Here is a 12,433-nt window from a genome sequence, read left to right as displayed (position 1 = left end):
AGCAGCTTATGTAGAACCAACTTCCCTGTATCACATGTAAGTTCTACCAAAAAATGGCTTGTAATGCAATTCTTTGTGAGTTTTCACTTGCAGTTGTACTAACAGATGAAAGATCAAAGAGGGAGCAGTCCCTTGCACAGCCGAATGCCAGTGGCTCCTCAAAACTAAGCCATCACTCTCTCAACAAACAGGCGTCCACCCTTCTGCCCACCAATTCATCTCACCCAAGAGACCACCTGAAGAGCAACTGGACTGAAGGTGAAGCTACAGCTTTTCAAATAACAAGGAAAGGCAAAAGCCTCTTATGACAAGATGTGTTTCATTCCCCCCATATTTTCTGTTTGTTGAGGCTCATCAATCCCCCACCTGCACCAGCCAATGGACTGTGCGGTGGGGGTGGGAAATCACGGAGAGAAAAACACTCAGGGCAGATATTCTGCAGCTCGGCACCTCCCCTGGCAGGTGCAGCGGGGCTGCTCATAGAGGTCTGGGGCGCCAGGGCGTGTGAAGTCTCCCTTCTCCCTCGCTGACCCCACTCTGGCCCCTTTGTCCAATCCTGAGGGGACTCCAGTCAACATTTTCACTCCCCTGCCAATGGCTTTAACATCATAATTGAGTTTTACTGCAAACCTCTTTTATATTTTGTTTATTTCCAAAACCTGACTATTGTTTCTCTACCTAATTGAACAGTACACCTGACCATCACATGTAACCATTTACTGATGACTCAGATATCAAACACCAATGACCTCAAGGCCACTGAGTGTGTGTCTGCTTGCTCTCGGTCAAAATGGCCCCAGATCTTTGTGCCTTTAAGTTCATGTACCATTTCCTATAGATTTTCTCTCTCTTCCCTCAAAACTAGGCTTTGACAACCATTTTTACATACGGTTAACCCGCCTGGCTGGAATTCTCTCCTGTATGCAAATCAAAGCACACACTTACACTCATATTCCTCTCTAATGCAGGGCTTCTCATCCAATGGGGGCTGGGGGAGAAAAATACAAAACAAAAAATAAAATCTATGCAAAATGAGTTACAATGTTCTGATTATAGAGCTCAAGGTCTCTCTCATGAGTTCAATGCATCATTTTTACCTTTAGTATTAGTTTGCATAGATCCAGTTTAACAGCTTTGTTCCTAATAGCTACAAAGAACTGTGAACTCTGGGTAAGTGATTAAAGTTCAATTTACGCCTTAACTTTTATACATGTGTGATAGAAGTTTGGTGTGTGTGTGTGTGTGTGTGTGTGTGTGTGTGTGTGTGTGTGTGTGTGTGTGTGTGTGTGTGTGTGTCTGTGCATGCATTACGTTTTCCCTGCACATCAGCCACTCCATCATCTGGTATAGGAATACTGAAGATATTATTGACTCATCGTTCTTCTTTACTCCTCACACGTGATCAGTCACCAAGTCCTTATAATTCCACTTAAAATACTTCTCAAATCCATCTCCTCTTATGCGTTCCACTGGCTATTGCTATGTGTAACAGTTTGCTAGGGCTGCTGTGATGATTGATTTTATGTGTCAACATGATTGTGCCATGAGGTGCCCAGATATTCTGGCCAAACATTACTCTGGGTGTGTCTGTGAGAGCATTTTCGGATGAGATTCACCTTTGAATCAGTAGACTAAGTAGAGTGGATTGCCCTCCCTAATGAGCAGCCCAAACCCAATCAGCTGAAGGCCTGAATAGAAAAGAAAGCCTGACCCTTTCTCAAGTAAGAGGAAACTCCTCCTACCTGACTGCCTGAGCTGGGACATCAGTCTTTTCCTACTTTTGACTTTGAACTAAAACATTGGCTCTTCTTGGGTCTCAAGCCTGCTGGCTTTGGGAACTTTTATCATCTGCTCTCCTGGTTCTCAGGCCTTTTTATACAGACTGGAACTACACCATCATCCCTCCTGGGTCTCCAGCTTAGTCTCCATAATTATGTGAGCCAATTCCTTACAATAAATTGATAGATAAACAAACATTCAGACAGACATACCCTGTTGGTTCTGTTTCTCTGGAGAAATCTGACTAATACAGTTGCCACAACAAAATACCACAGATTGGGTGGCTTAAACAACAGAAATTTATTTTCTCACAGTTCTGGAGGCTGGAAGCCCAAGATCAAGGTGTCAGCAGGTTTGGTTTCTCCTGAGGCCTCTCTCTTTTGCTCACAGATGACTGCCTTCTCCCTGTGTCCTCACATGGCCTTCTCTCTGTGCATGCACATCCCTGGTGTGTATCTTGTGTCCTAACCTCCTCTTCTTCTAAAGACACAAGTCAGATTGCATTGAAACCCACCCTGACAGCCTCATTTTAACTTAATTACCTATTTAAAGGATCTATCTCCAAATCCAGTTACATTCTGAGGTTCTAGGATTTAGGGCTTCAACCTAAGAATTTTCGGGAGACACAATTAAGTCCATAACACCATGGCTATTGTCTTAGCTTATGGAAATACTCTTTTTTTTTTTTTTTTTTTTTAAATTTAATAGCTACTCTTTTTATTTATTTATTTATTTATTTATTTTTAGCTGTGTTAGGTCTTCGTTTCGTGCGAGGGCTTTCTCTAGTTGCGGCAAGCGGGGGCCACTCTTCATCGTGGTGCGGGAGCCACTCTTCCTCGCGGTGCGCGGGCCTCTCACTAACGCGGCCCCTCCCGTTGCGGGGCACAGGCTCCAGACGTGCAGGCTCAGCAGTTGTGGCTCACGGGCCCAGTTGCTCCGCGGCATGTGGGATCTTCCCAGACCAGGGCTCGAACCCGTGTCCCCTGCATTAGCAGGCAGATTCTCAACCACTGCGCCACCAGGGAAGCCCTGGAAATACTCTTTTATCATTCCTCTCCTTCCTCCACTGTTGCCACCTTCCAATCCATCGACAATTGTTAAAGTAATCTTTCTAAAATCCAAATATGATCAGGCATTATCTATTTTATTTGGTCTTGTAAATTCTTAATGTTTCATTGCTTGTAGGACACAGCTGAAAGTCTTTAGCCAGAAAATATCAAGGTCTTCTGGGTCTCACCCTTAACTACCCCGTTCTAGCGTCATCTCTCATCATTCTTCCTCATTTGCCCAACATCCTATTTGTAGCCATCCCAGAAAACTCTGCAGAGATCATTCATCTTTGTGTTCAACCCAGAAGCCTTTTTAACTGTATCCTTTGAAATGTGCAGCCTCCCTGAGCACATGCCTTCTGGCCATGGCTACATAATTATCAGTGGATCTGAATCTTCCTTTCCAGACAGAATAAACCTTCAATACTACTTTGTGTCCAAATAAAAAACATATTAATTAGTTAACCCATTAACTATTTTCTGGGTACCCACTTTATATCCAGCCCTTTCCTAGGGACCAAACTTCCCAGTCTACCTTTGGAGGTGAGAAATGTACATGTCGTAAAAGAACTAACAATACAATCCATACTCTCTTGGCCTTCTCCCAAAGATGGCCAAGAGATAACTCATCTATATCTATTGCTAAGGATTTGTTACAATCAATGGTTTAAAATAAACGGAAACACAGTGTCTAGCAGAATAGCAACCTTTCTTCTGGCATAACATATCCAACAAACCAGTAATAGCCAGCTCCTCTAGTCCAAGATTTGCTGCCTAGAAATAGTCATAACCAGAAATAACATAAGTGTGACAGTCTAAAGACTCAGACCATCTATCAGGACAGTGATTTCAAAAGCTTAGTGTAGGTGGATTTATAAGACCAATAAGCCACCACTGCCATAATCTATAATAAAGTAATATAGACCCCAAGGAAGCCTGGGTAGCTGAGAACACTGTGTGCACGTGGTTATGTGGGTAGGGGTGATGTGCTTGGGGGCTACCCATTAGCTCTACACACTGAGACTTCCAGTACAACTTCAACACCTTAAGTTAAATTGGACAGTTAAATGCCATCAGGCAATTTCTCCTTCCCGGTCAAAACAATAAGCCACAGTATCACTATTGTTAATTGTCTGAACAAGCTGCTTACATGGAAAAATAATGTCATCATAAAAGAGATCCACAATGCCTTCCTTGGATTTCCAATTTTAATTTTTTTAAGATGTTCAGGTCAGGTGAGTAACATTTCATCAAAAGGAAACAGTCTTTTCTGAGTCTTAACTGACCTAAATAGAACAAGCACAGGGAAGGGGATCAATGGGGACAAAATATGCAAGAAGATTTGAAGAGGTGCTGTTGGTTGGCTAAACACTGCACTTATAAGGCGCTGGGGAGAACTGATGAAGTCATGGGAGGGAAAAAATATCTTACTAATAATTCCGAAGCTGTAAGGACAGAGACCATAACTACCATATACAGAGAAAGTATGCAGACATGATTTATTAATTTCTGGGTGAATGACCAGACCACATAGCCCTGGGTATTCTAAAACGTGAAGATAATTGTTGTCATAGCATTCCTTTTTTTTTTTTCAACATCTTTATTGGAGTGTAATTGCTTTACAATTGTGTGTTAGTTTCTGCTGTATAACAAAGTGAATCAGCTATACGTATACATATATCCCCATATCGCCTCCTTCTTGCATCTCCCTCCCACCCTCCCTATCCCACCCCTCTAGGTGGTCACAAAGCACCGAGCTGATCTCCCTGTGCTATGCAGCTGCTTCCCACTACCTACCTATTTTACATTTGGTAGTGTATATATGTCCATGCCACTCTCTCACTTCATCCCAGCTTACCCTTCCCCCTCCCCATGTCCCAAGTCCACTCTCTAGGTCTGCGTCTTTATTCCTGTCCTGCCCCTAGGTTCTTCAGAACCAATTTTTTTTTTTAGATTCCATATATATGTGTTAGCATACAGTATTTGTTTTTCTCTTTCTGACTTACGTCACTCTGTATGATAGACTCTAGGTCCATCCACCTCATTACGAGTAACTAAATTTCGTTTCTTTTATGGCTGAGTAATATTCCATTGTATACAGGTGCCACATCTTATTTATCCATTCATCTGTCAATGGACACTTAGGTTGCTTCTATGTCCTGGCTATTGTAAATAGTGCTGCAATGAACACTGTGGTACATGACTCCCTTTGAGTGATGGTTTTCTCTGGGTATATGCCCAATAGTGGGATTGCTGGGTCGTATGGTAGTTCTATCTTTAGTTTTTTAAGGAACCTCCATACAGTTCTCCATAGTGGCTGTATCAATATACATTCCCACCAACAGTGCAAGAGGGTTCCCTTTTCTTCACACCCTTTCCAGCATTTATTGTTTGTGAACATCTTGATGGCCATTCTGACCAATGTGAGGGGATACCTCATTTTAGTTTTGATTTGCAATACTCTAATGATTAGTGATGTTGAGTATCCTTTCATGTGTTTGTTGGCAATCTGCATATCTTCTTTTAAGAAATGTCTGTTTAGGTCTTCTGCCCATTTTTGGATTGGGTTGTTTGTTTTTGTGATATTGAGCTGCATGAGCTGTTTGTATATTTTGGAGATTAATCCTTTGTCAGTTGCTTCATCTGCAAATATTTTTCTCCCATTCTGAAGGTTGTCTTTTCGTCTTGCTTATGGTTTCCTTTCCTGTGCAAAAGCTTTTATGTTTCATTAGGTCCCATTTGTGTATTTTTGTTTTTATTTCCCTTACTCTAGGAGGTGGGTCAAAAAGGATCTTGCTGTGATTTATGTCATAGAGTGTTCTGCCTATGTTTTCCTCTAAGAGTTTTACAGTGTCTGACCTTACATTTAGGTCTTTAATCCATTTTGAGTTTATTTTTGTGTATGGTGTTAGGGAGTGTTCTAATTTCATTCTTTTACATGTATCTATCCATTTTTCCCAGCACCACTTATTGAAGAGGCTGTCTTTTCCCCATTGTATATTCTTGCCTCCTCTGTCAAAGATAAGGTGACCATATGTGTGTGGGTTTATCTCTGGGCTTTCTATCCTGTTCCATTGATCTATATTTCTGTTTTTGTGCCAGTACCATGCTGTCTTGATTACTGTAGCTTTGTAGTATACACTGAATTCAGGGAGCCTGATTCCTCCAGCTCCGTTTTTCTTTCTCAAGATTGCTTTGGCTATTCGGGGTCTTTTGTGTTTCCATACAAATTGTGAAATTTTTTGTTCTAGTTCTGTGAAAAATGCCATTGGTAGTTTGATAGGGATTGCATTGAATCTGCAGATTGCTCTGGGTACTATAGTCATTTTCACAATGTTGATTCTTCCAATCCAAGAACATGGTATATCTCTCCATCTATTTGTATCATCTTTAATTTCTTTCATCAGTGTCTTATAGTTTTCTGCATATAGGTCTTTTGTCTCCTTAGGTAGGTTTATTCCTAGGTATTCTATTCTTTTAGTTGCAGTGCTAAATGGGAGTGTTTCCTTAATTTCTGTTTCAGATTTCTCGTTGTTAGCGTATAGGAACGCAAGAGATTTCTGTACATTACTTTTGTATCCTGCTACTTTACCCAATTCATTGATTAACTCTAGTAGTTTTCTGGTAGCATCTTTAGGATTCTCTATGTATAGTATCATGTCATCTGCAAATAGTGACAGTTTTACTTCTTCTTTTCCAATTTGTATTCCTTTTATTTCTTTTTCTTCTCTGATTGCTGTGGCTAAAACTTCCAAAACTATGTTGAATAATAGTCGTGAGAGAGGGCAACCTTGTCTTGTTCCTGATCTTAGTGGAAATGGTTTCAGTTTTTCACCATTGAGAACGATGTTTGTTATGGGTTTGTCATACATGGCCTTTATTATGTTGAGGTAAGTTCCCTCTACACCTACTTTCTAGAGGTTTTTTATCATAAATGGGTGTTGAATTTTGTTGAAAGCTTTTTCTGCATCTATTGAGGTGATCATATGGTTTTTCTCCTTCAATTTGTTAATATGGTGTATCACACTGATTGCTTTTCATATACTAAAGAATCCTTGCATTCCTGGGATAAACCCCACTTGATCATGATGTATGATCCTTTTAATGTGCTGGCGGATTCTGCTTGCTAGTATTTTGTTGAGGATTTTTGCACCTATGTTCATCAGTGATATTGGCCTGTAGTTTTCTTTTTTTATGACATCTTTCTCTGGTTTTGGTATCAGGGTGATGGTGGCCTCGTAGAATGAGTTTGGGAGTGTTTCTCCCTCTACTATATTTTGGAAGAGTTTGAGAAGGATAGGTGTTAGCTCTTCTATAAATATTTGATAGAATTCGCCTGTGAAGTCATTTGGTCCTGGGCTTTTGTTTGTTGGAAGATTTTTAATCAAAGTTTCAATTTCAGTGCTTGTGATTGGTCTGTTTATATTTTCTATTTATTCCTGGTTCAGTCTCGGAAGGTTTTGTTTTTCTAAGAAGGTGTCCATTTCTTCCAGGTTGTCCATTTTGTTGGCATACAGTTGCTTGCAGTAATCTCTCATGATACTTTGTATTTCTGCAGGGTCAGTTGTTACTTCTTTTTCATTTATAATTCTATTGATTTGAGTCTTCCCTTTTTTTCTTGATGAGTCTGGCTAATGGTTTATCAATTTTGTTTATATTCTCAAAGAGCCAGCTTTTAGTTTTATTGATCTTTGCTATTGTTTCCTTCATTTTTTTTTTCATTTATTTCTGGTCTGATCTTTATGATTTCTCTCCTTCTGCTAACTTTGGGGTTTTTTTGTTCTTCTTTCTCTAATTGCTTCAGGTGTAAGGTTAGGTTGTTTACTTGAGATTTTTCTTGCTTCTTGAGGTAGGCTTGTATTGCTATAAACTTCCCTCTTAGAACTGCTTTTGCTGCATCCCATAGGTTTTGGGTCGTCATCTTTTCATTGTCATTTGCTGCTAGGTATTTTTTGATTTCCTCTTTGATTTCTTCAGTGATCTCTTGGTTATTTAGTAGTGTATTGTTTAGCCTCCATGTGTTTGTATTTTTTACAGATTTTTCCTGTAATTGATATCTAGTTTTCTAGTGTTGTGGTCAGAAAAGATACTTGATACAATTTCAATTCTCTTAAATTTACCAAGGCTTGATTTGTGACCCAATATATGCTCTATCTTGGAGAATTTTCCATGAGCACTTGAGAAGAAAGTGTATTCTATTGTTTTTGGATGGAATGTCCTATAAAGATCAATTAAGTCCATCTTGTTTAATGTGTCATTTAAAGCTTGTGTTTCCTCATTTATTTTCATTTTGGATTATCTGTCCATTGGTGAAACTGGGGTGTTAAAGTCCCCTACTATGATTGTGTTACTGTCGATTTCCCCTTTTATGGCTGTTAGCATTTGACTTATGTATTGTGGTGCTCCTATGTTGGGTGCATAAATATTTACAATTGTTATATCTTCTTCTTGGATTGATCCCTTGATCATTATGCAGCGTCCTTCTTTGTCTCTTGTAATAGTCTCTATTTTAAAGTCTATTTTGTCTGATATGAGAATTGCTACTCTAGCTTTCTTTTGATTTCCATTTGCATGGAATATCTTTTTCTATCCCCTCACTTTCAGTCTGTATGTATCCCTAGGTCTGAAGTGGGTCTCTTGTAGACAGCATATATACGGGTCTTGTTTTTCTATCCATTCATCCAGTCTGTGTCTTTTGGTTGGAGCATTTAATCCATTTACATTTAAGGTAATTATCAATATGTATGCTCCTATTACCATTTTCTTAATTGTTTTGGGTTTGTTATTGTAGGTCTTTTCCTTCTCTTGTGTTTCCTGCCTAGAGAAGTTCCTTTAGCATTTGTTGTAAAGCAGGTTTGGTGGTGCTGAATTCTCTTAGCTTTTGCTTGTCTGTAAAGGTTTTAATTTCTCCATCGAATCTGAATGAGATCCTTGATGGGTAGAGTAATTGTGGTTATAATTTTTTACCTTTCATCACTTTAAATATGTCCTGCCACTCCCTTCTGGCTTGCAGAGTTTCTGCTGAAAAATCAGCTGTTAACATTATGGGGATTCCCTTGTATGTTATTTGTTGCTTTTCCCTTGCTCCTTTTAATATTTTTTCTTTGTATTTAATTTCTGATAGTTTGCTTAATATGTGTCTTGGCACGTTTCTCCTTGGATTTATCCTGTATGGGACGACTCTCTGTGCTTCCTGGACTTGATTGACTATTTCCTTTCCCATATTAGGGAAGTGTTCAACTATAATCTCTTCAAATATTTTCTCAGTCCCTTTCCTTTTCTCTTCTTCTTCTGGGACCCCTATAATTCGAATGCTGGTGCATTTAATGTTGCCCCTGATGTCTCTGAGACTGTCCTCAGTTCTTTTCATTCTTTTTTCTTTATTCTGCTCTGCAGTAGTTATTTCCACTATTTTATCTTCCAGGTCACTTATCTGTTCTTCTGCCTCAATTATTCTGCTATTGATTCCTTCTAGAGAATTTTTAATTTCATTTATTGTGTGTTCATCATTGTTTGTTTGCTCTGTAGGTCTAGGTCCTTCTTAAATGTTTCTTGTATTTTCTCCATTCTATTTCCAAGATTTTGGATCATCTTTACTATCGTTACTCTGAATTCTTTTAGGTAGACTGCCTATTTCCTCTTCATTTGTTTGGTCTGGTGGGTTTTTACCTTGCTCCTTCATCTGTTGGGTACTTCTTTGTCTTCTCATTTTGCTTAACTTACTGTGTTTGGGGTCTCCTTTACAGAGGCTGCACGTTCGTAGTTCCCATTGTTTTTGATGCCTGCCCCCGTGGGTGAGGTTAGTTCAGTGAGTTGTGTAGGCTTCCTGGTGGAGGGGACTGGTGCCTGTGTTCTGGTGAATGAGGCTGGATCTTGTCTTTCTGGTGAGCAGGACCACGCCCGGTGGTGTGTTTTGAGGTGTCTGTGAACTTATTACGATTTTAGGCAGCCTCTCTGCTAATGGGTGGGGTTGTGTTCCTGTCTTGTTAGTTGTTTGGCATAGGATGTCCAGCACTGGAGCTTGCTGGTCATTGAGTGGAGCTGGGTCTTAGCGTTGAGACAGAGATCTCTGGGAGAGCTCTCGCTGATTGGTATTACGTGGGGCTGGGAGACCTCTGGTGGTCCAATGTCCTGAGCTCGCCTCTCCCACCTCAGAGGCTCAGGCCTGACACCCGGCCAGAGCACCAAGACCCTGTCAGCCACACGGCTGTGGCAGGCACCCGACACTTGAGAGAGCAGAGGGTTTAAAGTCAGAAGAACTGGATGAAGTGATGCCTCAGTCACTTGCTGGTTGTGGAACTCAGGCACAGCCCAAATCTCCCTGAGCCTGTTTCTCACCTCCACTCAGCCCCAGGGCTGTTCCAATGTCGTCAGGTCTCCGCCTGTCACTCAAGGCTGCTGCACCTCCTCCCCGGTGTCCGGCCCTCAGCTGACCCAGAAGCAGACACTGTCATAGCATTCTTGAAGTGATAACTCATGTGATATTGCCCTGTTCAGGTGATGTTAATGGAAGCTGAAATGGGAATAACATCTCCAGAAAATCCCCCATGGTCCGAATGACAACAGCGCCTGTGAATTTTTCTTGTCTATGGCTCAGCTATGGGGTCGTTGTATTGAACCTTCTGTTTTGAATGCATCCAGCCTTGAATATGAAATGATGGATCTCCTTAGATTTTAAGGCCCCGACACTTTATTCTATTAATAAATATTCATTTTCCTTTTCTCCCTCCAGTAGCATTTTCTCATCAATCATGGCTGAAGTCATAGCTGTGAAAGCCCTTTATCTGTTACTGTTCATCTCTACATGATTCTGTGCATCCTTACAAAATTATGAAATTATTGAAGATTGGGTCTGAACCTTTTGTTTAGTGTTGTTTTTAATCATCACTGAATCCGTGTTTATTCCCAGAATGAAACCACTTTGTTATTTTTTTTCTTCATTTTCTTCTAGTACATGTATAAATCACTCCATTGGAATCTACTGTCTTGTAAAAATAAAAATGATCCCCAAATGTTCAAGAATTACTCAGGGACTATTCAGTATTCAATATGTCAAAGCAGCCAAGACAGACAGTCAGGAAGAAGAATAGAATCAATGAAGAAAAATCCATCCCCGGCACAAGTTGTCCTGCTGCCAGCGCTGTCGGAGAAGTCCTGCTCACTCGGCACTCTCATTACTGGGAGAAAAAGTCTTCAAGCATGAGACCAGGGAGGAGGCTGCAGCCTCTGCTGCCTGAGTTCTTAGGACAAATCCACAGTTTATTTTGTCAAAACGGATACTCCTATGGAGTGGCCGTCTGCTGTGCAGTTTTAAAGATCTCCTTCACCTCTCTGCTGCCTCCAGACAGGGAACAGTCAGTGGGGCCACAGCAAGGGGCTCAGGATAACCCCAAAAAGCTGGGATGCTGAGATCTCCACTTATTTCCTACTGATCCACCGACATAAGAGGCTCTCTGCCTGGGGCAGGATTTTTGCTCAGTTCTACCACTCTTCTCATCCTTCCAACCAGAGCTGCATATCATCTAGTCTCCTCCTACCCCAATCAAACTCCTTCCACAACTGGGGACTTTAAAAGGTTAACATCTGCCTGGATTTCAAATATGAAAACTGGCCCAGGTGTTGATACAGTTGATAATAATAGATGATGGTCACAAAAATGGGATGGGATCAATGAGCACCTCACAAACCGATAGTCTGGGAGCACCTTCTGTGGGCATGGCCCATGCCAGGTTGCACATTTGCAAAAGCAGCTCTGGAAGCCATTGGATGGCTACAAGTGTTGAAAGCAGGAAAGAAGAGAGGCAAAGAAGTTGGGGCAGGCTGAAGACAATGAACACCTGGAGCAAACAGGCTTAGTCCTCCCCTTCCATAAGAATATGCTGGAAAAGATGTCTAGTTCTAATGCATTGCTAGACTCACACAATTGCAAAAGGAATTCCAGCCTCGGCATCTGTCTAGGTTGTATCTAAAGGCCCTTCCAAACCACTGATGCTTAGACTTTCTGGTCTGGAAAGGAAGTAAATTCAGTTCTTCTGTATGGAATACAGGGTCTGCTTGAACCCCAACCTCCAATTACAAACTCCAAACTCTTTCTGTTTTCCACATCTTTATTGGAGTATAAATGCTTTATACTGTTGTATTAGTTTCTGCTGTACAACAAAGTGAATCAGCTATATGTATACATATATCCCCATATCCCCTCCCTCTTGAGCCTCCCTCCTACCCTCCATATCCCATCCCTCTATGTCATCACAAAGCATCGAGCTGATCTCCTTGTGCTATGCAGCAACTTCCCACTAGCCATCCATTTTACATTTCATAGCGTATATATGTCAGTGCTACTCTCTCACTTCATCCCAGCTTCTCCTTCCCTTGCTGTGCCCTCAAGTCCATTCTCTACATCTGCATCTTTATTCCTGCCCTGCCAACAGGTTCATCGGTACCGCTTTTTAAAATTCCATATATATGCGTTAGCATATGGTGCTTGTTTTTCTCTTTCTGACTTACTTCACTCTGTATGACAGATTCTAGGTCCATCCACCTCACTACAAATAACTCAGTTTTGTTGCTTTTCATGGCTAATATTCCATTGTATATATGTGCCA

The sequence above is a fragment of the Balaenoptera physalus genome (genome assembly GCF_965194825.1).
Source record: "Balaenoptera physalus genome assembly, chromosome: 15".
Taxonomy (NCBI): domain Eukaryota; kingdom Metazoa; phylum Chordata; class Mammalia; order Artiodactyla; family Balaenopteridae; genus Balaenoptera; species Balaenoptera physalus.
This window is presented reverse-complemented; position numbering follows the sequence as displayed.